The 27,847-nt window shown below is 40.4% G+C and overlaps 1 long non-coding RNA gene across 1 annotated transcript in view; it reads left to right on the top strand.

Annotated features, from left to right (window-relative positions):
- LOC129058021 (uncharacterized) overlaps window positions 1–17,511 on the top strand; it is a 116,052-nt gene extending 98,541 nt beyond the window's left edge. Inside the window, exons 5-8 of the long non-coding RNA XR_010136049.1 lie at window positions 8,243–8,351; window positions 9,805–9,969; window positions 16,157–16,848; window positions 16,936–17,511. This is a non-coding gene — a long non-coding RNA (uncharacterized LOC129058021). The remainder of the gene's footprint in view (window positions 1–8,242; window positions 8,352–9,804; window positions 9,970–16,156; window positions 16,849–16,935) is intronic.
- The last annotated feature ends 10,336 nt before the right edge of the window (window positions 17,512–27,847 follow it).

The following is a 27,847-nucleotide window of genomic DNA, read 5'->3' as shown; positions in this document are numbered from 1 at the left end:
TGGCAGCTCCACCCTTGTACTTTCCAGTTACATGAGCAAGTAAATTCTTTTCATTGTAGTTTCTTAAAGCTAATTTTAATTGGATTTCTGTCAGTTGCCTCCAAGAATCTTGACTAACACTATGTGTCATAGACAAGTTCAGGGAACCAATTTCTTTTTTTTTTTTTTTTTTTTACTTTCTCTCTCCTCTCTCTCTCTTTCTCTTTTGAGTGCTGAAAGAGAGGTTTCTGTAGGCTGAAGATCCAGCCCACATTTTTAAAAAGTCAGATAAGTCTTTAAGTATAAGAGATTAATAAACTCTATTCTGAAACTCTGGATTTCGCATTGCTAGCTCTACTGCTTCTCTGACTCTGCACTCATTTTCACTTTCACAAAAAGGTTCAAGCTAGGTGTGGTGGCCCATGCCTGTAATCCCAGCACTGTGTGAGGCCAAGGCAGGAGGATCTCTTGAGCTCAGGAGTTTGAGACTGGCCTGGGCAACATAATGAGACTTCATTTCTACTAAAAATTTTTTTTTTAATTTTTTTGGTTAATGCCTCAATAAAGGGTCACTTTCTGAGCCTTGATTCTCATTTTTCACCCGGTTCTGCAAATGAGTATCTTCCCGTTCTTGCATCTGATTGACTTGCCTGGTGCCAGTACCTTTAGGACTGGCCCTGCCTTTTCCTTACCAGATGCTCCTGGATGTGGCATTTGCACCCGAGGCTCAGCTGCTGGAAGACAGTATGCCCTGTGCTGCCAGGTCCATTAGCTTCCCAGCAGCCTGTTTCCAATTTCCCATAGCAGTGCTCCTGTGGGGATGAGCTCTGCTGGTCCTCTTTGATGTAAATTGCTGTTCTCAACAACGCCCTCCAATCTGTAATGTGGCCCACTGGACACAGGATTCTGCCTGCCACAGGAGACCCCTTCCCAGAGTCTGCTGCTCAATGGAGCCGACCCAGCTGACTCTCCCCAGTAAGGCCCTTCCTTGCAGAGCCAACTCATCCCAGGTCCCTGCAGCAGCTGGTCAAGCCAGGCCCTGACAAATCTCTTTTCAAAACTGCAACACCTGGTGTCATCTTGTGCTGAAAACAGAATCATATGCTGCAGTTTGGAACCCAGTTATGTGACTGCCTTTAACTTAGGACTGAGAGTTCTGCTTGAACACATTGAGAATATTTCTGCCTGTGAAAAAGACATTTTTAATATTCCCTAAATTTGTTGTTAAAAAACAAATTGGGCTGGGCGTGGTGGCTCATGCCTGTAATCCCAAATATTCAGGAGGCTGAGGCGGGAGGATCTCTTGATCCCAGAAGTTCAAGACTGCAGTAAGCCATGATTGCACTACGGCACTCCAGCCTGGGCAACAAAGCGAGACCCTGTCTCAAAAAAAAAAAAAAAAAAAAAAAGATGATGCTGGGAAAAAAAAATTTTTAATAAAAAAAAGATGCTGAAGGGGGAAACAATCTTTAATGGATAAGACTCATTCAAGATCCACAAATATAATAATGTAATTATTACAATTGAGAGTTTCTTTCTCAAGCCATATAGGATTTCCATTGGGGATTTCCCCACAGTAATGGGATTTCTCTTAGTTTCTCCCTGGAGCAGCTGTGCTCAACCTTTTTTGTACGACAGCTTACTTGATGAATGATATTTAAATCTGCAACACTCCCACAGGCATGTCCAGATTTTAATGAGTCAAAAACAATTTGTGTGTGCAGAAATAAAGTGCTGCAATGATTTTTAATGGCCGGAGCTATTAAATGTAGATCAGTAATAGTCAGGCAAGACTATCAGCTATGTGTAATTTCTGATACATTAGCAATCATTCCATCTTTTCTCCCACTCAATAAAGCGTTATGGATATTATTATTATTATTATTATTATTATTATTATTATTACTTGACACAGGGTCACTCTGTTGCCTAGGCTGGAGTGCAGTGGCAGGACCACAGCTCACTGCAGCCTTGACCTCCCCAGCTCAAGTGATCCTCCCACCTCAGTCCCACAAGCAGCTGGGACTACAGGCACATGCCACCATACCCAGCTATTTTTATTTTTTGTAGAGACAGGGCCTCCCCGTGTTGCCCAGGCTGGTCTCAAACTCCCGGGCTCAAGCGATCTGCCCACCCCAGCTTCCCAAAGTGCTGGGATTACAAGAGTGAACCACCGCACCTGGACAAGCACTATGGATTTTAGATTATTGAGAGTTGTTATTCTGTGGAGTAACCTTGAATCCATTCGCATGTATCTTTTTAAGTAAAATATTTGCAAGCTTGAGAACTCTGGCTCCCATCAGTTATACTAATCACTGTGACGCACCTCACAGGTGGCTGAGAGTCAGCCTTGGGACATGGGCCATCACATAACAAGGGGAAAGAAGGGGAGAAGGAACAAAAGCCATTTTGTAGGAAATAGAACAAGGTGGGGAAGAAAATAGGGGGTAAAAAAGAAAAAGAATTTGGAAGGAGATGTGGAATGTTAGAGCACTAGATCATTTCACTTCCCTCAATTTAGCAGCTATGGTTTAAAAACAAGGAGAGCAAATCGACTTTGTCCTTTATCCAGAGGACTCACAAGTCTGGGTGCAGGGTGAGAAGATGGCCTGAGTTGGGGCCAGCATGTCCTAGAACTTCTTGTGAGTATGAAAAGTAAAAAAGAGAGCAGACACACTTTTGTCAGCCAGTCTTAAGTAGCTAAAATGCTTTCCTCCACCTACTGAGAAAAAAGTTAGGATTCACCATTTTAGTATAAAATACCCTCACTCATTTTAAAATACATTTTCTAAAAATTCCCCATTTCAAAGCAAGACATCTAATTTGAAAGACTCATATCACAACTTTCAACTATAATATAAATTAAGTGATTTGGTAGGAATTTGAACATTAGAACACGGGTACATGTGACAATACTGGCAGGAAACAGCTGGCACACTCAAAGGCGTAATGAGTAGAAGTTTAACAAAGGGACTATTCACAGAGGTGGGAGCAGAGTCAAGAGGAAAACAAGGGGAGTGAAGCACCATGGACTGGCAGCACTGGGCAGCCTTCACCATCGTGAAACCTAAAGGGACCGGGGGAGGAGAATTGAGCAGATCTTGAGCACAGCTGCAGAGCTGTGGGAGGGAGGGGGTGCCTGGCTGGAGCCATGGCTGAGAGCAGAGCCCTAGCCAAGAACAGACAGGCAAAGAGGGTGCAAGGGGTGGTGGAAGAGGGAAAAGATTCAGGACCTCATGGTGCTCACCATTGGCTAATCCCAATCAGAAGCCAGAGGGAAAGAGAACCAGAGTGATGGAGCCTCCGTAGGCCCTGAAGAGATGGAGAAGACAGAGAATGTGTTTGAAGATGGAGAATAACCTGCATAGGGAGTTTCTGCATAGCCTTCTCCCAGTTCTTCTTCCTGCCTCTTCATCATGCTGAACAGTCATTGACAGTGTGAGTGGAAAGGAAGAATTGGCAACCTATGCTTTCTAGAATTTGCCACACTCACCATTCTGATTTGGGGCACACTGCTCTACTAAAGGGGAAAAAAATTACACACAAAATAAAGATATCAGTAGGTTCAAGAGGTAACCTAGGCAGTCTGGATCAAAATTTAGTGCCTTGTTTGTAAAGCATAAATGTGGTCTAGACATATGGTTTTGAATAGAATCTGTTTCCTACAGACAAAAGGCCATGAAGAGCAACAAATTGTTCTTAACTACTTCCACTTAACTTAATTGCATGAGGCCGCATAATCTACACAGCTGAAGAGGAGATGTACTTACAACTTGGATATGGCTTTCTTTGTTCATCAACTTTGAAAAGGCTTAGAATAAAGATTGTTTTTTCTTCCAGTGAATTTCAATAAGTCAAAGAAGAACTCGGCTTGAAATGAATAAGCCCCAGTAGGTTTTGCTTCAATATAAGAATTAAATGACTTTATTCTGATATCTAGGCAATCTATAAAGAAGTTGCAATTTGATGCCTGATGCAAAGTTTTACTTTTTTAATACTTGTCGTTCTACTTGTATCTTTCATGATGCTGAGAGAACAAAGTAAAAGGAGGCTGTGCTGTTATCCAGACCTGACAAGTCTTAATTCAAATTTCGTTAATTACACACTTAACACATTTTTATTATAAAGTTTATAATATCTAGTAAAAAGTTGTAGGTGAAAAAACAAGTTCTAAGTTCAAATATGGTTAGGATGTACTTGATTAAACAAATATAAATGAATTTGTTGCTATAGAATTTCTCATATCTGTCATATCCTAACATGATGTATTTATACAAGGGGGCTAACGGGTGCAGCCTTTACAGGCTTCCTTGACCATCAGACACTTGTGTCACACATCATCTTGTAAGACTAATGTTTCATAGAATTAATTTTTGAAGCACTCTCTTAACAGGAGGTCTCCAAGTTCCTATTTCTGTACTAACAGTGTATAAATCCTGGCATTATTAGTGGTGAGACTAGGTTTTTAGGAATGTCTATGGGCTTATGCAAGCATCTCCTGGGTGCAGAATCAGAAGAATTAAGTTTGTTCCAAACTTAGTTGCACTTGGTTGTACTACTTACTAGCAGAGAGACACTGGGTAAATCAACATGACTTTTCTGAGACTCAAATTTCCTCATCTCTAAGAGAAATGATCCTTACCTCAATAGGTCCTTGAGAAGGTTTTCAAATAGCTTAGGACTTCCACAAAACATTAAATATACCCCTACCATATGATGAAGACTTTCTACTGCCAGGTATTTATTCAAAGAAAGAAAGGCATATGTCATATAAGAATGTTCATAGTAGCTTTATTTGTAATAGCTAAAGGTAGAAATTACTCAAATGTCCATCAACACAGAATGAATAAACAAACTGTGGTATACATCCATACAATGGAATATTACTCAGCAATGAAAAGAAGTGAACTATTCATACACACAACGACATGGATGAATCTCAAAATTTATCACCAGTGAAATAGGCAAGACAAAAAGCATACATACTATACAATTTTATTTATGTAAAGGTATAAAAAACTAAACTATAGTAACAGAGAAAGGATCTGTGGCTTCCATGGTTGCCTGGGGACTAAGGGAAAGGGGGCAACAGGAAATGGTGGGAGGGGAGAATTACAAATGGGATTATGAGGAAACTTTTGGGAATGACAGACGTGTTCACTATCTTGATTGTTGTGACAATTTTGTTAGTATATGCATAAGCCAAAATTTTTCAAATTTTACATTGTAAGTACTTGCAGTATATGAGAGTTTGGGTTTCTCCACATCCTCCTCAATATTTGGTGTCGTCAGTCTTTCTAATTTTGTTAATTTAATAGATATGTGGTGATATCCATGATAGTTTGAATTTGCATTTCCATAATAACTACAGATGTTGAGCATCTTTTCCTGTACTTATTTGCTACCAATATACTTTCTTTGGTGAAGTGTCTATTTAAAATTTTCTCCTTTTTCATTTGGTTGTTTTTTCTCTTATTGTTGAATTTTGAGAGTTTTTAGATATTTTTGATAAAAGTTATTTATCAGATACATGATTTGCAAATATTTTCACCCAATATGTACTTTTGGTATTTTATGCAAGAAATCTTTGCTTAACCCAAGGCTGCAAAAATTTTATCCTATGTTTTCTTCTAGAAGTATTATAGTTTTTGGATTTTACACTTAGGTCTATTGTTCACTTTGAGTTAATTTTTGTATATGGTACAACGTGTGGATCAAAGTTCATTTATTTTGCACATGGATATTCCCTTTTTCCAGAACCATTTGTTGAAAGGCTACATTTTTGTCCAAGAACTGGGCTTTAAACTTTATCAACAACCAAGTTTTCATTTATGTTTGGGTCTGTTTCAGGACTCTATTCTGTTCCCTTGGTCTGCTTGTCTAACTTGACTCCAGTACCACAGTGTTTTGCTGTAGCTTTATAAACTTTGAAATCAGGTAATTTTTAGTGTTCTCAACTTTTTCCTTCTTTTCAAAATTGCTTTAACTAGTCTAGGTCCTTGGTATAGCCATATAAATGTCAGAATCGGCTTGTCAATTTGTACCAAAAAAGTGTGTGAAGATTTTGATTGAGATTGTGTTTAATCTATAGATCAATTTGGGGATAATTTTAACTTAGCAATATCAAGTCTTCAATACCATGACATCTTTATTTATTTAGATCTGCTTTAGTTTATTTTGGCAATGTTTTGTAGCTTTCAGCATATAGGTCTTGCACATATCTTGTCAAATTTACATCTATGTATCATATTTTTATGCTACTGTAAGCAGCATTGTTTTATTTAAATTTCTGATAGTTTGTTGCAAGTACATAGAAACGCAACTGATTCTTGCTTGCTGATCCTGTATCCAGCAACCTTGCTCATTTATTAGTTTTAGGCGCTTTTTAAGATTTGCTCAGATTTCCTATGTAAGCTATCACATTATCTGGGAATAAAGGGAGTTTTACTTCTTCCTTTCCAATCTGAACATCTGTTATTCTTTTTTTTTTTTTTTTTTTTTTTTTCCCATTATTGCCCAAGCTAGAATCTCAAGCACACTGTTAAATAGAAGTGGTGAGAGGAGACATTCTTGTCTTGGTCCTGACCTTAGTGGGAGTGTATTCAGTATTTCATCAAGTATGATGTATGCTATAGTTTATTTCATAGATTCCCTTTATCAGGTTAAAGACATTCCCTTCTTATCCAAATTTGCTGAGAGATTTTTAATGAGAAACAGATGTCATGTTTTGTCAAATGCTTTTCTGTGCCTATTTGGTCTGTTTATATGGTGAATTACATTAAGTTGATTTTCAAATGTTAAATTCTTGGATTCCTCAGATAAATAGCATGTGGTCATGTTGTAGCCTCCTTTTTCTAAATTATTACATATGATTCCCAAAGTTTTTTTTTTTTTTTTTTGAGACGGAGTCTCGCTCTGTTGCCCAGGCTGGAGTGCAGTGGCTTCGCTGCAAGCTCTGCCTCCCAGGTTCACGCCATTCTCCTGCCTCAGCCTCCCGAGTAGCTGGGACTACAGGCGTCCGCCACTACGCCCAGCTAATTTTTTTTTGTATTTTTAGTAGAGATGGGATTTCACCGTGTTAGCCAGGATGGTCTCGATCTGCTGACCTCGTGATCCGCCCATCTCGGCCTCCCAAAGTGCTGGGATTAAAGGCGTGAGCCACCTCGCCCGGCCAGCACACACCTCTGTTTCAAAGTAAAAAGCACAAAACAAAGTAAATCCAGAAAAGGATTGCTTTCATGTGCTTTCTACCCCATTTCCTCCCTCCCTATATAAGAGGTAATTGTTTTTGTCAGATTTTGTCTCATCTTTTCATTGTTTCTTTTTGAAAATATAAGCAAATACAATTATATAGTTCCTTAACCAAAAGATAGCACACAATAAACACAGTTCTGCTCTGCTTGTAGGTTAGAATTTTGATTCCTGTTAAACTGCAATTCTTCTAGGAAAAATAAGTTGGTGCATGTTAAACTATCACTAGTTTCACACTTCAGTAGAAATTAGTTTCCTTGTCTTTTTTGAGAGCTGGGAAGTGTCTGAATGGGATTGAAAAGTTTCCTTTGAGAATAGGGATGAATTCAGGAATCTGGGAGCGTCACAGGCAAACTTCACTTTTACCTGGCATCAGAGGAGTGGGAAGGCAGGTGCTGGCAACCTGTCGAGGCAGCAAGGCTGCATGGATGATTGCTCAAGTGTTGGCTTATACAGTATAAATCCAGCTACTTTCATTGTTATAAAACTTCTGGCCATCAGAGGGGGTCATTAGAGTTTTATGTTTTAGTTGGACTTCTCAGCTGAATTAAATGTGATAAGGCTGTGCTTATCACTCTTGTGAAAGTCATTTCTACAATATTTACACAAACTCTATGAGACTGAAATCTTTTATTGATTTTCTGTTTGTCTCTGATAATGTTTCACTGAGAGGAAATGACTGAGATCTTGGAATTCACGTCTTTATCACATGACTGTTCCCAAAGTTATGAGTTGTTGTTGTTGTGGTTGTCATTAACAAACCTCTTTATTTCCTACAATAAGTATATTCCATCTTGCATTTGCTTTAATAGATGAGAGTTTCCAATGTCATTAGTGATTTTTAGCACTTAATAGCATCATCATATTTTTATAACCAAGGCCAGGGAGATGAAAGGGGTATTGACAATATTTGTTGGCATTTGTTGTTGTCTTTGTAACCAGAACTGCCTCTTTTATTCTGTGCTTTTTCTAATTATTTCTGGTTATGACAATGTTTTTCTGTGGCTTCTAGGGGGAAGTATGTAATGATGTTTATGACAAAAATAAATGTGATCAACTGGTAAAAACAGCCTGATGTTGTGTCTTCAGTGAATGTTCCCACTAGCCAGGCCGAGCTTAAGGTTAGTGATCCCATGGCACACACAACCTTCATGTAAAGCCAACAGGGAAGAAATGAATTCAAAACAGTGTAAAATAGTATGGAGCCAGCACTTTCTATTCTATAGAGAGAAGTAACCTCATAAAAAGACTATGGCAAATGACCAGGGCAACCCCTTATGTCTTCACATAGTACTCCATCTTCTATGATGAATGAGCAAAGTTACTTGAGATTGGAGCATAATTAGAGGGTGGAAAGAAATTTAAGTGTTCCCGTTCAATGCTGCTTTACATACATACCTGCATTTAAAGGTCTCGAGACTTTTGACCTGCTGTAATGATTACTTTTCCAGTCTAATTGGTTGACCATTAACATTTGCGACCTACTATACTTACCTGGATAACAGGATCTAAAATAATGGGCCCAAGCCACAGTTTGTCTGTAGGAGCTATTACGTTACATAATATGTGTGTGCTGAGTTGGTTTGGTGATTCATGTATAACTGATTGTGGTTATAATCTAGTAGGAGATTACCAAAGGCATAGGATTTGAGTCATAGAGTGGAATGAAGAGTCACCATATTCTCTTCTCAAAGACAATTTAGAATCAGAGAAGCCAAGTAAGACATCTTTAGAATCAAACAAACCAAGTAAGAGCAGAGAATCTGTACTAGAGACCAACAGCCTCCCAAAGAGATGACCAGAGTTCTCCCTGACGTGTCAGAGACTTGAGAATGAGTGCAATTCATACAAAAGAATTGGCATCCCATGATCCAACCTAAAGACAGGAAGTCAAGTCCTATCTTGTCCACTTACTCTTGTGTGTCCTTAAACAAATTGCTATGGAGACAATAATCTCTGTCTATTTCACATGGCTTTTGTGACAAACAAAATGTATATAAGAGAGAAACTCTTTACACTGTAAAGTATTACAGAACTAAAAAGACTACCTGAATGAGCAGAACGTGAAAGAAGGAGAAGCAGCATTTTGAGTATTCCTTTTTTCCAACCAATATATTCCGTTGATCCTAATGACAACTCTGGTGCTCTTAGTTTATTCTTGCCCCACAAGCACAAAGAAACAGATTTAAGGGTGTGGGATAGTTCACTGAGCCCAGCCTTCCCTACAGGAGGTCCTTAATCCCTTAGGTGGGAACATTTTTTCAGAAAAAGACTCCTGAACATTTACTGACTTTCCCTATGGCCCATTAAGTCTTAAATACATATACTGTGGGGCAGGTCAAACATTCCCTTAAATTCTTTCAGCTTCAGAATTATTTAATGTGACAGTCAACATGATGGCGTCATAGAGCCACCCAATGCCCACGCTGACTGGATCGCACCATTCCACAGCTCTCTTTAGCAGCTTCCTTTAATAGCTTAAATCTGCCCCTCAGGAACTCCCAACTTCCCTTTAAATGTGATTAAATTTTGTATTTAATTGTTAATTATTTTTAAACTAATTTCTGCCTCTAGGTGTATGGTAAACTAAACAATCCAAAAACCACGTAGCTCCACAATAATCAGAAATTCTGGATCCAGTAAAACAAGTCTCCTTTAAGACATGGCTGAATGCTGGAAGAAAGTAAAGAAAGTTCCTGGAGTCAAAAATGAAGTGAGAAGGAAAAATTAGAGCAGTGAGTACGTGCATGTATACTAAAGCCACTTAGGGTGGGAGTTGCCTGGCTTGGCCACCTAGAGGCTTGGATTAGAATGCTCAGGCCAGGGCAGCATGTGAGGCCTGGAGATACAGAATGCTGGGTGTTGGAACTGCAACCCCTGCAGAAATCCTGGTCCTCAGAAGGGCTATACTCGGAGTGAGGGAATGAATTAGGAAATGCACCCATCGGCTCAGGGAGACAATAAAGGTGATTTTCTATCTCAGTGGTCTGGGCTCTAGAGGAAAAGTTTCCCTTGAGAGTTTATAACCGTGAGTCTGTCATTCCATTGGTTCTGAGAACCTCTAAACCGAGAAATAAACATAAACTGAGATGGGGGCAGTAATTCCCCTTGGGCAGCTAACAGAAACAAGGGCAAAACCTTCCTGATCTAGAGAATTAGGGTTGTCCAGGCCCCTCCGGATTCCCTCCAGCCGTTCCTGCATTTCAAGGTGCATGCTCTTAAGCTGTTATTCTCATACTTTTCAGTTCCAGTGACCACAACTCTTTCAACAAATTTTTATAGGAGTTTCCAGAAACTTCATCCTGCTCATTTTTTTCTGTGTTCTAACATGTCATGTTTCATTTAAAATGTACCCTTTTCCTCTAGTTCAGACCTAAAGGTAATACACCAGAAATTGTCTAATGTGTGGTGTAAAATAGGACCATGATAAAAAGAAAAAAACCAAAGTAATAAAAAATATATTACTATAATAATTTATTAACATCATATCACTATAATAAAACTTTTATTATAATAACAACTACAGTTGAGTATGTCTTATGTGCCAAATACTATGTACTAGACACGCACTCTCCTTTTTAATCCTGAGGAAATCCTGGGATAGGTTCTAACACTACCCTCCTTCTACACATGAGGAGAAAGAGGCTTAGTGACTTACCCAGGGTAAAGGAGCTGGGAAGTGGTCACAGAGCTGGCAATGTGTTATCACCAAAGCCAGGATTTAAACCCAGCCCTATCTACCTTCAATGCCCTTGCTTTAAGCCACTAATCCTCTACCTCTCTTAATACTAGTCCTGGTAGGGCTAGTTCCCTTGTTAGTGACTATCACGCTCTTGAAAGTGTTTGAAACGACCTAATATCCCTAGGAACCTTATTTCTTTAAACATTTAAATCACAGTTATTTTTCCCAAAGATAGATTGTCATGGGAGAGGGGAACAAAGACGAATGAGGAAGGCACAGGCAGGAAGCGGGCAGAGGACCAGAAACAAAGGCAACGATAGGAGTGGGTGGGGACACGGGAAATTTCTTTTGCTTACTTCACAAGCTTACAGCCGACCCGGCCTGGCAGGTGACAAGGTGCCTCTGGATGACACAGCCAGGGATTCTTCTAGGCCATGAAAATGTTCAGTTGCTTTTGATTTCTTACATTTTTTGGAAGGTAATGCTAGATTTCTGAAACGGCTCTCACCGACGCGCCTTTGTTTCTCCTGGAGCCGCGGCTCCGCAGCAGAGGGCATTTGTGTTTGGGAAGCCTGCCCCCTCCTGGATTAGTGAAATCTTACAGGCCAGGTTTCCAAGCTCTCCAAAATTAGATCTAGTGTGTGAAAATGTTTAAACTGTTGTTCAGAGATTTGAGGAAAATAAATAATTTTTTTCATACGATTTCCCTGAGATTTTTGGATTCTTCTCATATAAATCTTTAGGTGGATTTTATGGATTTTGAAATAATACCCACCTAAAAATCCTGAAAAAATGTTTTAAGGACCCAAAGAGATAATAATAACAGCAATAATGGTAAACGTTATATTCAGTGATTTCTATGTGCCAGCACTGTGCAAAGTACCCTGTGAACAATGCCAATTGCAGCACTCACCACCACCCCAAGAGACAGGTTTTCTGCATTATTACCCCCCACCTTACAGAAAGCCTCAAAGCAGCAGTCCCCAACTTTTTTTGGCACGAGGGACCATCTTTGTGGAAGACAATTTTTCCACAGACCAGGCGGGCGGTGGTGGGGGGAGTGGTTTCAGGATGAAACTGTTCCACCTCAGATCATCAGGCATTAGATTCTCATAAGGAGTGTGCAACCTATATCCCTCACATGCACAGTTCACAATAGGGTTCACGCTCCTATGAGAATCTAATGTCACTTGCTGATCTGACAGGAGGCGGAGCTCAGGCAGTAATGCTCGCTCTCACCAGCCGCTCACCTACTGCTGTACGAACCCGTTCCTAACAAACAGACCACGGACTGGTACAGGTCCGCAGCCATGGGGACCCCTGCAAACTGGAGAGCTTCTCTACTGCCACCCTCACACACCCAACCACCCATAGGTTGGGAGCCCCTGAAATTCTTGAACTGTCATGCCATCTATTGACCACACTTGATTGAATCAGAAATTATCAACCAAGCTGAGTTACTTGGATACTTCCTCCTCGGAATTTGGAAGCAGAATGAAAATAGCCATCAGTCTAGGCTTGTCACTTGAATGGAGGTCATCGAACATCAGGAGCCCACTGTGGAAGAGCATCTGCTGCCACGTGCATGGAGAAGCAGAAAAAGATAACCAGAAGAAAGAGAAAAGAACAAAGGGGAAGGACAGAAAAAAGACAACTTCCCTTTTCTTAGTCCCAGTCCCCCCTGAGGCTCCCCTGCTGGTTACACTGATTTGGCTACTTGAAATAGGTTTGTTTTTGTCTATCAAAAAAAAAAGTGTATATAACTAAGTCGTGTGAGCAATAATATGTAAAAGTGAACCAAATCTACTGTTATAATGGAATAAAATCTGAAGTTAATATGGCACATTGAATGATGTGCATAATTTTATTGTACTCCATGGCAATTAGGCTCAAATAGGGAGCAATTAATGAAAATGACTATAATTATTATCATGTCAACAACGCCAAGCCAAGGAATTCCAAAGTTAGCTGTAGGGAGAAGGAATTAGAGACAGCAGGAAGTTGTTCTGGGGTTCCTCGGAAGAACCTGGGATTTAAAAACCAGGAGACTTAAGTCCCCCACCTTGCCGCTCACTTCTCTAGCAACCATCGTCCAGGAGGACTCCGGAGGTCCCAGCTAAGAAGCTGTGAGCCTCTAGCTACTCCTTGCCACTCTCCTTGCCCTACCTCTTCCCTTGCTGCTTCTCCAAAGAGGAGGAGTCCTGAGGATGGTGGGTTGCAGGGGCAGGGCTGCATCTGCTTGAGAGGCTGTCTGTTCCTCAACACTGGATTGGTGAAAGCTGGAGCACAGAGAATTGGAAGCTGTTTTAGAAGAAGTTGCCAACCTACTTTCCGTGGTGCACACCTCCTTCAGTCTATGTCTACCCTTGGCACAAAGCATCATCAACATGGTCCAGAATAGCTCAGCTGGGATCTGTGTTGAGGATGGCGATGAAATCCTCATGGCAATAAAATGCATGCAATGGCCTGGCTTTGCTCTCTGTTCCATGGGCAGCTGCGGCTGGGAGTGTGACACGTGGTTGAGGTAGGACTGGATTGGGTTGTTGAGACTGCTGCATCCCAACCAAATACCATCATCTCAGTCTCTTTTCCACTGACATACAACTAACAAAGACCCCTCCGAACAGCCAACAAAAGCCAGATCCTAGACATCTGAGTAGTTTGACTTAAAGTAGCCAGTACTTAGAGAAAGAAAAATCCAGTGACTGGAAGTATTCTGTTTTCCTCCTTCCACTAAACCAGTACCTCAGTCTGAACTTTCACCAATTTGTGCATTTGTGTTAGTAAGCAAATAAATATCAGCTATTTTACATGTATTACTTCCTTGAAAATGGTTGTTTTTTTTTGGTTTGGGGATTAATTAATCTAATTAATTAATTAACTGTGATCCTGGCATAAGAACAACGGGAATGTTATGGAAAGAACCAAGAAAGGTTTTTCTGGAGTTATTCAGTACACATTAAGTACCATGTGTCAGTCATTGTGTTAGGCCCTGGAGGAAAAAAATCACAAAACAGAGCTCTACTTTTTTTATTTTCAGATGTAGTCTTACCCTGTTGCCCAGGCTGGAATGCAGTGGCACCATCCTGGTTCACCACAACCTCCGCCTACTGGGTTCAAGCGATTCTCCTGCCCCAGCCTTCCAAGTAGCTGGGACTACAGGTGTTTCTGTATTTTTAGTAAAGACGGGGTTTCGCCATGTTGGCCAGGGTGGTCTCGAACTCCTGACCTCAGGTAATCCACCTGCCTTGGCCTCCCAAACTGCTGGGATTACAGGTGTGAGCCACCACACCTGGCCAGAACTCTACTCTTCAGGAACTTAGTGCATCAGGTACTCAACATTAAGTAGCGTGATGACTTAGGGACAGGAAAAAAGGAGGCTATTTCTATCTTGGAACATTTTAATAACCTCTGAACATTTTATACAGATAAAGCTGGGTTAAAACAGATATTAAGAGGTGTCTAGGAGAGAAATGATGGGGGTGGGAACTGGAAGAAAATTGTAGGAAAGGGGAGGGTTGTTATCTTGGAGCTGGAGATGGCTTCGTCCTTGTGCGTCTGAGGGCTGTTTTTAAATAGTGTCTGTCTGAATCATTCCTCCGCCCTCCACCCTTCACTTTCCACCCTCCACCCAACCCTCTTCCTGAGTCACCCCGACTGCCATTTCTCATTCTGAAAGGAGAAAGAGGAAAGGATATAATTTGTATCAAATCCCTACAAGCTGCTAGGATACATTGGTGCATTTCCATTGGAACATTTCATCTACACATACCACTGTGCAATGGGTGGGAGTTCTTTTGTGTAAAGATGGGGAAACTGAGGTGCAAAGGGGTAGGTAGCATGACTCTCCCCTTATTACACAGCTGGTAAGAGGAAGTGCCATAATGCAAACTCACATTCTAAATTATAACTTTATCATTAATAACAACTAGAACACGCGTGCTGCTTTTTTTAAAGGTTAAAAAAAAAAAGCAGATAAGTGTGAAACATAAAAGTCTTTCCTTCTCTACATTCCAAAGTGTTTGAGGCACATCCCTATACAGTTTTTCCTTGCATACACAAATGGGTACTTACATATGTGACATATAACTGTATATGTGAACATGATAATTTTGACATAAAAGGGCATTCTAACCATATTGCTCTATAAATCACTTCTGTCACCTAATGCTACATCATGGATAGCCTTCCATAATGTCCACATCTTTACATTTACTTCATTTTTCTAAGATCTATATGAAATTTCATAAATATATATTAGGTAAGCATTTTCTTATTGATGAGGATGTCTCTGTTTGAAGATTTAATATTAGTGCAGTATTTAATACTAGTTAAAGTATTCTCTGAGTTTTAAAATTTACTCAAATGGAATGCACAGGAATTCTGAAATGGAAATTTAAGTATCCCTTTCTCTCACCCTCCATTCCAACTTCCATTCCCCAGAGTTGCGACGTTGCTATTGTTGCTTTCGTGTTTGTTTTTCTTTTAGTACTTAACATTTTAACTTTAAATACATATAGTTCTTGATTTATCTGTTTTAGAAAGTATCTGTTGTCTTGCCTCAATGACAGCTGAGTTTACCATAGTTTTTTTTTTTTTTTTTTGAGAGGGAGTCTCACTCCGTTGCCCAGGCTAGAGTGCAGTGCCACGATCTCGGCTCACTGCAACCTCCACCTCCCAGGTTCAAGTGATTCTCCTGCCTCAGCCTCCCAAGTACTGGGATTACAGGTGCCCGCACTACGTCCAGCTAATTTTTGTATTTTCAGTAGAGAACAGGGTTTCACCATGTTAGCCAGGCTGGTCTCGAACTCCTGACCTCAGGTGATCCGCCTGCCTTGGTCTCCCAAAGTGCTGGGATTACAGGTGTGAGCCACCACGCCTGGCCAAGTTTACCATACTTGTGCTATCTCTACCTCTTTCTTTTAAATGTTAGTCATATTTATAATTTTTAAGTTATTCAGTTTAAATTTGTACTTTTCTATAGCTACGTTGTGTGATTTGTCAAAAAATTTAAATTTTTGACAAAATGTCTTATGTGCTTTGTCAAAAAATTTAAATTTTCAAAAAATGTAAAACCCAATCTCAAAAAATATATTCTGATTATGTAACTATTATATACTATAGTTTCAAGAAGTATGATAGGATCCATAGGAAAGGAGACACTGTCCTCTGTGACTTAACCATGCTGGCTGCTTGAAGGAGAAGGATTGAGATCTAATGGCTTATGCTTTTATTTCTTTTCAGTTTCCTCCTAAGCCATACTGGGCTGCCACTGTTCTTCATATATCAGATTCAAGCTAATGGATCCAAGCCAAAGAACTCCATATTCTCCAAAGCCTATAAGCAGAATGCTGGTGTGGTTGGGGGGGGAGGGGGCAGAAGTTCCACTGTGTCCCCACTGAAGAGACACGAAGCCCCAAAAGGGTCACTGACCTGCCAGGTACCAAGTGGTACCAGGTACCATGAGGCTGCCAAAGGTAGAGACAGGCCAAGCCATCAACTTCAGCTGAGGTTGAGACATGGCATCCATAAATGCCAAACAGGACCATACTCTATGCAGAGAATAAGGATCAGAAAATCAAGTGCAAAATGGGAAGTCTCCCTAGAACCCACATGTGCTGATCCAAGACACCCTTATTCTCAAGCCACAGTGTTACCTATTCCCTTGCCCCGAACACCCAGATTCCATTTTGGTGAGGAACAGGAGAAAGGAAAGGGAATACAATGTAAAAGTACTGTTTGAATCAGAAGAGACTGACATATTGATATTTGTCCAGTTTCATTGTTTCTATCCCACACCCAATAAGAAAGAGGCTTAAGAGGAACATTAGTTCATGAGACTAACTGGCTGTTCATTAAACCCACAGCTGGAATACATTTTCCAGCCTTCCTTGCAGTTAGGTGTAACCATGTGAATGGATTCTGGCCAATAAAATGTGAGTAGAAGTGGTAGATCCCATTTCCTGACCTGGTACACAGAGACCTCCCATGCATTATCCTTTATGTTCTTTTCTTTTCCACAGTGATCTTGGAAACCGTGTATTGAAGGTGGTGAAGCCACAGATGGAAGGCGCCTGGATCCAGATTTAAAAGAGCTTCCTGCCAATCAGGAACACCCTTTTTGAGCTTTGAGGATGTGTTTTAGTTCTCATATTCCTGCATAACAAACTACTCCAAATTTAGTGGATTAAAACAACAATTTATTATAATCCCTATAAGTTCTGTGGATTGACTGGGTTTAGCTAGGTGGATCTCACTTGGGGTGACTCATATGATTGCAGTCAGATGTGAGCATTTTTCTTTTAATTTTTATTCACTGCCTAGATCCTTTACTGGCCCCTGGTAAGCACATTATTAAGAATTCATATTTTCGGCCGGGCACGGTGGCTCACGCCTGTAATCCCAGCACTTTGGGAGGCTGAGGTGGGCGGATCACGAGGTCAGGAGATTGAGACCATCCTGGCTAACATGGTGAAACCCTGTCTCTACTGAAAATACAAAAATTAGCCGGGCGTGGTTGGCGGGTGCCTGTAGTCCCAGCAACTCGGGAGGCTGAGGCAGGAGAATGGCGTGAACCGGGGAGGCGGAGCTTGCAGTGAGCTGAGATTGCGCCACTGCACTCCAGCCTGGGCAACAGAGCTAGACACCGTCTCAAAAAAAAAAAAAAAAGAATTCGTATTTTCAGGCTGTCTCTGTTTCCAGGGACTCCATCCAGTGGGATTGGAATAGAGTCTGGAGATATGCAGCTTAACCAGCACTTTTAGAAGCTTTATTCCTCTTGTTAGTTCTTCCCATTTCCTAAATCCCTAAGAACCTAGAGAATGAAGGTCAGTCTCTTTGTAGACTTAATAGGTCTAAAACTCAGCTCAAGTCAGGATGGCTCCCCAGGAAACTACCTGTATCCTTTTAAAGATGACACTTTCCAGATTCTGCTCAATGAAGTGCCTGTTTCTCTTCTATATTGGGCACACACCATTGTTCTGATGCTCTGAGCTAGGTCTTCACATAGTAGCAGCGATAAGACTTCTCTCAGTCATTCATTCCACATTCTTTTTACAAGAGTGTCCGGAGCATCTGCTTTGACATTTCAGATTTTCTGCTAGGGGCACAACGTGTCTCCCTAGTTTTACCTGAGTGTAAGCATGACCTGGGTTTTGTGTCCACTGGGGACATTTATATAATAAAATCCTAATGTAAAACTTCCAAATATATTCATTTCCTGAGATTTGTCTTTCACCTAAAAATATCAGCATTCTTCATATCCTTCATGCACACACTAGTACTTCCCCTTAAGCAAAGCCTTTCTTTAGCCTGTAGTGGTTTCTGGAAAGTGTTTGATGCAAAACATTCTCTTCCATCTGAGAGGCAAAGAACCTTTGAGTTTAGTCTCACTCTGCCCAGCACTGTATTTCACCACACATTTAGGAGACCTACTGCTTTACGAATCACTAGGAATTTGAGAAGTCCATTGTGTCCCTTCAACCCTACCCTACAGAGAGGATAAAAGTGAAGCTGCTTTATTCAGGTGAAAATTGATCTTATTTCTAAAGACCATTAGGGAAGAAAAGTATGACAATGAGACTGCTCAAACACTAGCATCATCTTTTGCTGTGGTTATATTAATTAACTGATTGACCCACAATTGTTTCAAACCCAGAATCCTAATCACAGAATACAACCACCTCCCTTATTCTTGGCTGCTTTGATCTTAGCCACCCCTTCTTCAAACTCTCCACAGGAGCTCAGCTCCCTTACTTAAAATTCCCAGCTCATGTTTTTTTACGACTACTGCAACAGTGATACCCTTTGCCTGGATGTATTTTTCCTCCCCTGGTCATGCTCCATTTTTATCCTCCTTGAAAACAATGCTAAAACTGATCTGTCTCCAACAGCAAACCATCCAGGGAGGAACAGGAGCTGAGGAATGAGCAGGAATCTGTTCAAGATTTGGTTAGCTGCTGCCTGGCTGTATTACCAGACAAGCAAAGACCAGAAACCTACTCTTCATTTTCTTCATCTGCAAAATAGGATTCGTGCAAATAACAGAGCCTACCCCATTGGGCTTGTGCTGCAGGCACACTGGCCTTCTTTCAGTTCTTGGAAGCATGCTCTCCTACCACAGGGCTCTTGCAAAAGAGCTGTTCCCTCCCCGTGGAACATGGGGCCTTTCCTCCATCCTTTACTCTGGTGAATGCTCTTTTTTCCTGGATCAATTAAGTTGACACTTCCTCAGTGATGAGGCCAAATGTCCCTTTCATGCCACTATGTACTTCACTCTCAGGGCACTGATCACAGTTCCAAATTTATATTGATTTGTGAGATTATTTAATTAACAGCATTCTTCTATAATAGACCATGTGTTCCATGAGAGCAGACACATCTGTTTTCTCTCACCAGTTTATCTCCAGCACACAGCACTCAATAGATATTTGTGGAATAAATGAATGAACGTAAATAAATGAATAATAGTTGTACGAATAAAGGAGACCATGCAGGCCAATCATTAGCACTGTATTATTAATATTATCTTTTCCAAAGCAGCACTTATAATAATAATACCAACTATAAGGATCACAAGGACTACAGGGGTAAGTATATGAAAGTTGTTTGTAAAATATAAAGCACTAGACAAATGTTAGCATTTTGCAGTCATTGAAATCTCATAGTTCTTTTTCCTGCAAACACCACAGTGGTTCCCTGCACAGCCATCGAATGCATATCTATACATGGAGATGCCTTTGCTTCTGTCGCCTGTTATGTGCCTGGTTTGCCTATTAAGTAACTGTCCTCATAAACAAATTATAAGCCATACAGCAACGGCACCGTTTGAAGAGGTGACACATTTTAAGGAAATGGCTCTCTTAGAACTCAGACGCTGCAGCTCTTGTTATGGAGTAGGCTTTGTCATGAGTGAGGCAAGGAAAGAATTCTTGAAATTCTTGAAAGGATGCAGGGCTGGGGAAACTGAACTGGTGATGGTTAATTTTATGTGTCAATGTGACTGGGCCACAGTGTGTGCAGATATTTTGTCAAATACAATTCTAGGTATTTCTGTGAGGGTGTTTTGAGATGAGATTAAATCAGAAGAGAGAATAAAGCAGGTTGCCTTCCCTAAGATGGCTTCTTACAATCAGGTGATGGCTTGAATAGAACAGAAGGCTGACCCTGCCCTGAGTAAGAGAGAAATCCTCCTGCCTGAGTCCATTTCAACCAGGACATCAGCTTTTTTCCTGCCTTTGGACTTGAACAGAAGCATTAGCTCTTCTTGACTCTCAAGCCTGCTGGCCTTTGACAGAAAGTCCACCATGTACTGTCCTGATTCTCAGGCCTTCAGATGTGGACCGGAACTAGACCATCAGCTCTCCTGGGCTTCTAGTAGACCCGCCATGCAGATCTTGAGACTTGACTGCCTCCATAATCACCTGAGCCAATTCTTTATAATAGTAATTATCATAATATACATACAAATACACACACACACACATAATTGGTTCTTTTTCTCTGGAGAACCCTGACTACTACACCTGGTCACAGATGCTGCTCCCAGCAAGGGCATTTGTGAAGGCCAAGCTCAGGACCCAAAAGCAGAAGCTCACGAGAAGGGGTTCAGCAGTCATCGGCACTGGCATATGATCTGGTAGATGCTGCGGCGTGAACACAAATGGATCAGGTTCAGCTCCATCAAGTTGCTCCTAATGTTTCAGTCAACCACAGCGGACTCTCAGCAGTGGCTGAAGTCACAGGGACTTTAGGAAAAGGGGTAACTGCACATTAGAGATAGCCTCAAACTCTGACAATCCTCCCATGAAGAGATGGAGTCTTTGTCCCCTCCCCTTGAAACTGGGGCAGACTCTATGACCAGTAGACTTTTTCAGAAGTGATGTGTCAGTTTCTGAGCCCAGGCCTTACAAGACTCACAACTTCCAAGTTCTGTCTCTTAGAACATTCTCTGAAGAAGCCAGGGGCCATGTAATAAATCCACCTGCTCTGAGACCTTCATGCATAAGACCAAGCCACAATGCTGTGACTAGGCCCTGAAGGGTGAGCCTAGGTTGAGAGAGTGAGAGGGAGAGGAGCCAAGGGCCACCAAGGTAATGGACATGCGAGTGAAGAAACCATCTGAAGCCACTGCATTTGGGTGCAGTAGGTTATGTAGCAATAGATAATTGAAACAGGGGTTAACTGGCAAGAGACAGGAATCCAAGCCCAATCCTGCTTTGATAAGGCTGGCGAGGTTCAGGAAGCTCTATAGACCTAACGGGAGATTGGTCTTTTAGGTAAATTATCAGGCTGACCACTAAGGAGGAAAAAGCTAAAAAGATGACTCAAGGTTACCTGGCACTCGCATTTCCTCAGACTGTGGATATGCAGTTCAACACAAGCCGGCCAGAAGGTGGGGCTAAGCCAGTTGCTGCACTTCCTGGCCATGCCGGTGAGGAACTGTTAAGAGACTGAGCTCAGCTCAAGGTAGAACCAATCAGGATGCCAGCTTGGAGTGGGGAGGAGGAGGGAGGCAGAGAGAGAGAGAGCACCAGCGAGCGTGAGAGCGTACAGGCATGGGGCATTGTATAAAGATTAGGGGAACAATGTTAAGATTTGTGAGTTCCAATAAGCTTATTAAAATAAACTAGTCGGGGCGTAGTGGCGGGCACCTGTAATCCCAGCTACTCAGGAGGCTGAGGCAGGAGAATTGCTTGAACCCTGGAGGGGGAGGTTGCAGTGAGCCGAGATCGCGCCATCGCACTCCAGCTTGGGGGACAGAGCAAGACTCTGTCTCAAAATCGATCAATCAATCAATCAATCATCTTTATAAGACTTGGAATATTTATATATTACTACTAATTCTTTTAAATTACTGTGTATTGAAGGCAACAATTATACTTAGTCTTTTTATATCCTTCACAAGGTAGAGTTCATATGTTACAAAGTTGAATGTGATTTTGTTACCAAAATCCAAATTTCTTTTGTCCTCTCTGAGCATCTCCTTGCTTCTGAAAGTCTCAGCAGTGTGTGAGACATGAAACAGAGAAGTGCAGGCCACTGAGATCTCAAGAGATCAAGTTATTTATATGAAGAGCAGGAAGGGAGAAAGACTAGTTTAGTTCACAGTATTAAATGGAACTAAGAAAAAAAAAAATTTTTGTGCAGCCAGCCTGGATTATTTTGTTTACTAATCTACTATAGTCGTTTTCATAAAATGTTTAATTACAGCAAGACACAAGTTTAATAACATTTAAAAGTAATACAAAATTAGCCAGTCGGAGATTCCAGATCCAATACATGCCAGTTCTGTGAAGAGTTTGGTTTTTGTTTTGTTTCGCTTGTCCTTGTTTTGTTACAAACCAAGTTGAAAATACAGCAAGGAGCTTGCCACATTTAAAACATTAGAACTCTTTAGAAAAATAAATGAAATCATGCATATCTCACACTTAGGGAATTATTTATTTCTAGCATGAAGACTCTGGAGACTTAGGGGTAATTCTCCTGGATTTTCACGTGAATGTACCTTTCCCACCAAGCACTACTACCTAGTTGTTTCAAGTAAGCAAATATTACTGCGTTTACGAGACTAGAAGATTCACAAAGTCAGGCTATGTATACATTAACTTTTTAGATGTTCATCACATGACCTAGTAGAGTAAAAGACACTATAAGAACTTCATTAACTTGATTGAGTCGACTCAATTTCAAGGAAATCCTTTATAAATCACTGATTGTGATGTAACTATACTTTATCACAGTAGCTAAAATATGCTTTTAAAAAATTTATCTATTTATTTATTTTGAGACAGAGTCTCACTTGTCACCCAGGCTGGAGTGCAGTGGCGTGATCTCAGCTCACTGCAACGTCCGCCTCCCAGGTTCAAGCAATTCTCCTGCTTCAGCCTCCAGAGTAGCTGGGACCACACACACACGCTGCCACACCCGGCTAATTTTTTGTGTTTTAGTAGAGACGAGGTTTCGCAGTGTTGCCCAGGCTGGTCTTGAATTCCTGAGCTCAGGCAATCTGTCCACATTGGCCTCCCAAAGTGCTAGAATACAGGCGTGAGCCACCGCGCCCAGCCTCTAAAATATGTTTTTAAAGAGTAATTTTTCTCTTATTTCGAGCCACATAACTGCATAAAATGAGACTTAATAATTCTTGCACTGAACAATATTAATGATTTTTCTTGTTAGCTGAGAGTAGTACTTCGATCATTGAGGTTTATAAAACCCCACTAAAAATATATGCTCACCTCTTCCACCGAATCAGATAAATAGGCAATAGTATTTGATTGTACTTTCAAATACAGTTAAGGTCCACAATAATTCAGCTAGTTGTCCTTGGTAGTAATTGTATGAATTCTTAAAATTCTGTGTTTTATAAATACAACAGAAGGAAAAGTTGAGGAAAAACAAAAACACATTCTTTGAAATTATATAGAGTTTACTAAAAACTAACAAATATGTATTAAAGATTAAGTTTCTCTCCTCCTCTGCAATGATTATATCCTTACAGATTCCTAAGGTAGAAAAGTCACTGCAAATAAGAAAGAATTTGATTTTAAAGTTTTAAACGATTTTGTGAAGTTCATGAATTCTGCAGATCAGGAATTCAAAAACCATTCAGCAAGGATGACTTTTCCCTCTTTGCAATGTCTGTGGCCTCAGCTGAAAAGACTCTTATAATGGGGAGCTGGAATCATCCACAAGCCTGTTCACTCTCACACATGGCATCTCAGCCAGGATGACTGGAAGCCTGGGTCCAGCTGAGGCTGTCGTCAGAGAGCCTCTTGACACGGCTAGGGCTTCCTTATATTACAGCAGCCTCAGAATGCTCAAAATTCTTTTTTTTTCTTTCATTGATACATAATATTTTACATATTTATGGGCTACATATGAATATTTGTTACATGCATAGAATGTATAATAACCAAATAGGGTATTTAGGGTATCCATCACCTTGGATATTATTTCTATGTGTTGGTAACACATTTCAAGTCCTCTCTTCTAGCTATTTTGAAATATACAATATATTGTTGTTAACTGTAGATACCCTAATCTGCTATCAAATATTAGAACTTACATCTTCTGGCCAGGCACAGTGGCTGACACCTGTAATCCCAGCACTTTGGGAGGCCGAGGTGAGCAGATCACCTGATGTCAGGAGTTCGAGAACAGCCAGGCCAACATGGTGAAACCACATCTCTACTAAAAATACAAAAAATTAGCTGAGTGTGGTGGCGGGCACCTGTAATCCCAGCTATTTGGGAGGCTGAGGCAGGAGAATCACTTGAACCCAGGAGGCGGAGGTTACAGTGAGCCGAGATCACACCACTGTACTCCAGCCTGGGCGACAAGAGTGAGATTCCACCTCAAAAAAAAAAAAAAAAAAGAACTTATATCTTCTATCTAACTGTATGTTTGTACCCATTAACCAACCTCTATTCATTCCCCCTCTCCCACCCTCACATGTTCCCCTATCCCTACTATCTATCATTCTATTTTCTGTCACCATGAGAACAATTTTTTTAGCTCCCACATATGAGTGGGAACATGCAATATTGGTCTTTCTGTGCCTGGTTTATTTCACTTAAGGTAATGACCTTTAGTTCCACCCATGTTGCTGCAAATTAACATAATTTCATTCTTTTTTATGGCTGAATAGTATTTCATGGTATATATCTCACATTTTCTTTATCCATTCATCCATTGACAGACCCTTAGGTCAATCCCACAGCTTAGCTGCTGCAATAAACGTGCAAGTGCAGGTAGCCTTTGATATATTGATTTCTTTTACTTTGGGTATGTACTCAGTAATGGGATTGCTAAATCAAATGGTAATTATATTTTTAGCTTTTTTTTTTTCATTTTTTAAAGAAACGTTTTTGCTGTCACCCAGGCTGGAGTGCAGTGGTGTCATATACTTCACTGAAACCTCAAATTCCTGGCCTCAAGCAATCCTCCTGCCTCAGTCTCCAAAGTAGCTAGGACTACAGGCATGCACCACCACACTTGGCTAATTGTTTTACTTTTAGTAGAGATGGGGGGGTCTCACTAGATTGCCCACACCAATCTTGAACTCCTGGACTCAAGCCAACCCTCCCAAAGGGTTGGAATTATAGGTGTGAGCTACAACACCTGGTCTATTTTAAGATTTAGTTTGCTAGTATTTTGTTGAGGATTTTTAAATCTATGTTCATCAGGGATATTGGTTTGTAGTTTTCTTTTTTTGTTGTGACCTTGTCTCATTTTGGCATCACAGTGATACTGACCTTGTAGAATAAGTTAGGGAGAATTCTCTCTGCTTTAATTTTTTGGAACAGTATCAGGAGGATTAGTATTGGTTATTTATATGTTTGATAGAATTCAACTATGAATCCATTTGGTCCTGGGCTTTTCTTTGTTGGGAGACTTTTTATTACTGATTCAAGCTCACCACTCATTATTGGTATGTTCAGGTTTTCTATTTCTTCCTGATTCAGTCTTAGTAGCTTGCATGTTTCCAGGAATTTATCAATTTCCTCTAGGTTTTCCAGTTTGTTAGCATATAGATGTTCATAATTGTCTCTGATGATCCTTTGTATCCTTGTGATATCAGTTGTAATGTCTCCTTTTTCATTTCTGATTTTGTTTATTTGGATCTTCTTTCTTCTTTTCTTGGTTAAGCTGGCTACTGGTTTATCAATTTTATCTTTTCGAATAATCACCTTTTCATTTCATTGATCGTTTGATTTTTTTTAGTCTCTTTTATTTTGTTTTGCTGTGATATTTATTATTTCCTTTCTTCTGCTAATTTAGGGTTTGGTTTGTTCTTGCTTTTCTAGTTCTTTAAGCTGAATTATTAGGTTATTAACTTGTGATCTTTCTACTTTTTTGATGTAGGCGTTTATTGCTATAAACTTTTTTTTTTTTTTTTTTTGAGACAGAGTCTGGCTCTGTGGCCCAGGCTGGAGTGTAATGGTGCAATCTCGGCTCACTGCAACCTCTGTCTCCCGGCTTCAAGCGATTCTCCTGCCTCAGCCTCCCGAGTAGCTGGGACTATAGTTGTATGTCACCATGCCCGGCTAATTTTTGTATTTTTAGTAGAGACGGGGCTTCACCATATTGGCCAGGCTGCTCTCGAATGCCTGACCTTGTGATCCGCTTGCCTTGGCCTCCCAAAGTGCTGAGATTACAGGCATGAGCCACCGTGCCTGGCCTAAACTTCCTTCTTAGCACTGCTTTTACTGCATCCCACAGATTTGGGTATGTAGTGTTTCATACCAAACATTTTCATTTTTTCAATAATTTTTTAAATTTCCATCTTAGTATCTTCATCAACCCAATGGTCATTCAGGAACATGTTATTTAATTTCCATGTGTTTGTATAATTTCTAGAGTTCTTCATGGTATTAGTGAGTTTCAGTTTTTTGTTTCGTTTTGTTTTGTTTTTGAGATGGAGCCTTGCTCTGTCGCCGCAATCTCGGCTCACTGAAAGCTCCGCCTCTTGGGTTCACGCCATTCTCCTGCCTCAGTCTCCCGAGTAGCTGGGACTACAGGCGCCCACCACCACGCCCGGCTAACTTTTTGTACTTTTTTTTTAGTAGAGACAGGGTTTCACCATGTTAGCCAGGATGGTCTCGATCTCCTGATCTTGTGATCTGCCCGCCTCGGCCTCCCAAAGTGCTGGGATTACAGGCGTGAGCCACCGCACCCGGCCGAGTTTTGCTTTTATTCTGTTGTGGTCTGAAAAGACACTTGATATGATTTCAATTTTTAAAAATTTGTTGAGACGTATTTTTTGGCCTAACATATAGTCTATCCTGATGAATATTTCACGTGCTGATGAAAAGAATATATATTCTGTGGTTGTTAAATAGGATGTTCTGTAAATGTCTGTTAGGTCCATTCTGCCTCAAGTCTAGTTTAAATTCAATATTTCTTTGCTTTCTGTCTAGATGATCCGTTTATTGCTGAGAGTGGGGTATGAATCTGGGTACTCCAGTGTTGGGTATGTATTTATTTAGAATTATTATATCCTCTGGATTGATCCCTTGATCATTATACAATAAGCTTCTTTGTCTGTTTTTTTAAATCTTCTTGACTTAAAGTCTGTTTTCTCTGGTATAAGTATAGCTACTCCTGCTTGCTTTTGGTTTCCATTTGCACAGAATATTTTTTCCCATCCCTTTACTTTCGGTCTGTATGTGTCTTTACAAGTAAAGTGTGTTTCTTTTAGGTAGCATATAGTTACATATTTTTTAAAAATTCACTCAGCTGTCTATATCTTTTAAGTGAGGAATTTAATCCATTTATATTTATGGTTATTACTGAGATATGAGGTTTTGTTCCTGTCATATTGTTAATTATTTTCTGGTTGCTTTATATATTCTCTGTTACTTTCTTTTTCTCTTATTGTCATTGTGATTTAGTGGTTTTCTGTAGTGGTACCATTTGAGTCCGTTATCTTCCTCATATGTGTCTTTGCTTTACTAGTGTGTTTTATACTTTCATGTTTTTTCATGATGGTAAATATCAGTCTTTCACTCACAGGTTTAGCACTGTCCTTGAGCATTTCTTTTAGGGCCAGTCTGGTGGCAATGAATTTCCTCAGCTTTTGCTTGTCTGAGAAAGACTGTATTTCTCCTTCATTTATGAAGGATAAATTTGTTGGATATAGTATCTTTGGCTGGCAGTTTCTTTCAGTACTTTGAATATATTATCCTATTCTCTCCTGGCACGTACAGTTTCTGCTGAGAAATCCACTGACTGTTAAGTCTGATGGGGATTCCTTTATGGGTGACTAGATGCTTTTTTCTCCTGCCATTTTTTAAAATGTTCTCTTTGTGATTGACTTTAAACAGTTTGACTATAATGTGCTGTGGAGATTACTTTTTGCATTGTATCTGTTTAGGGATCTCAGAGCCTTCTGTATCTGGGTAACTAAATCTTTTGCTAGGCTTAGGAACTTTT

The sequence above is a fragment of the Pongo abelii genome, chromosome 11 (assembly GCF_028885655.2).
Source record: "Pongo abelii isolate AG06213 chromosome 11, NHGRI_mPonAbe1-v2.0_pri, whole genome shotgun sequence".
Lineage (NCBI taxonomy): Eukaryota > Metazoa > Chordata > Mammalia > Primates > Hominidae > Pongo > Pongo abelii.
The sequence above is the reverse complement of the archived record's forward strand: the minus strand, read 5'-3'. Positions and strand labels throughout refer to the sequence as shown.